Below are 1,240 nucleotides of genomic sequence, written 5' to 3'. Positions count from 1 at the left end.
ATGCCGTCCTCAACAGGCCTGCTCAGCTCCTGTGGACTCGAGCCTATGGCTTCCTTTATGGAGTCAGTCCCTCTCACGTTTGGTCTTCCTCTGTCCCCAGTGCCTTCTATTTTCCCAGCATTACTGTCTTTCCCAAAGAACCCTGCTCTCTTATGATGTGCTTGAAGTAGGACAGTTTTAGTCTTATCATTTTTGCCTCGAATGATGTTTCAGGCTTAATTTCTCTAGGATCCACTTGTTCATCTTTCTGACAGTCCAGGGTATCCATACAGTTCTCCTCCTGGAGGGGTCTCTCTTTTCCACGTCCAGCGCGCGGAAAGAGAGTGATAGGTTCTGTGAGTAGGGGCGGCTGGGGATTTGAGAATATGAAAGAAGGAGACAAGACACAAAGATGGAAGGAAAAGCTGGGACCGGGTGGGACCTCTGTCCTCTTCTGACTGAGAGACAGAGAGACAGGGACCCAGCACCGAAACCACGTGTTTATTTTATACCCCCAATATCAGGAAGTTTCACCAAAGGTCAAGACCAAGGAGCTTATTTGTGTTCTTGTAAAGTCACTTCTGGGCGGCCTGAGTCCTATTCATTCCTGGTGCTTGGCTGGATTTACATAATAAAACCCACTCCCAGGCACCTGGGCAAAGATGAAAGTCATGCTGAGAACACTTCTGCCTTTTGGGTAAGATGTGTATTCAGGACATGGATCCTGCCTGTGGCCCCAGATTCAGCTGACAATTATTAGAGAAATGTCCATGTGCCTTCCCTGGGGCCCTCTACATCCTCCAACATCATATTTCAAATGAATCAATATTTTTCCTAATAGCCTTCGTCACTGTCCTATGCTCACACCCATACATAGTAATTGGGAATATGAGGGTGTGGATGATCTTAGCTTTGGTCTCTAATCTCTCTAATCCCCTCTGACCGCTATTTCCAGTCTCTAATCCCCATCTCATACCATATGTTAAAAAACTAATTCCAAATGACTGAAGAACATGATAAAGATAAAACAAAAATAATTTAGAGAACAGCTAAAATCATTTAGAGAACAGAAAAAATGTTAAGACACTGGGATAAGCAAAAGTTTCTTAAATAGGGTAAATAAAGCACTATCCTTAAGAGAAAATACTAGATACATTGACTACCTGAGAATGATGAATTTCTGGCCATTAAGAGAATAAAAAATCAAACAATGGAGTGAGAAAAATAGAAATAAAACATATCTGATCGTGGTCTCATATGC

The sequence above is a fragment of the Myotis davidii genome, unplaced genomic scaffold, assembly GCF_000327345.1.
Source record: "Myotis davidii unplaced genomic scaffold, ASM32734v1 scaffold223, whole genome shotgun sequence".
Lineage (NCBI taxonomy): Eukaryota > Metazoa > Chordata > Mammalia > Chiroptera > Vespertilionidae > Myotis > Myotis davidii.
This window is presented reverse-complemented; position numbering follows the sequence as displayed.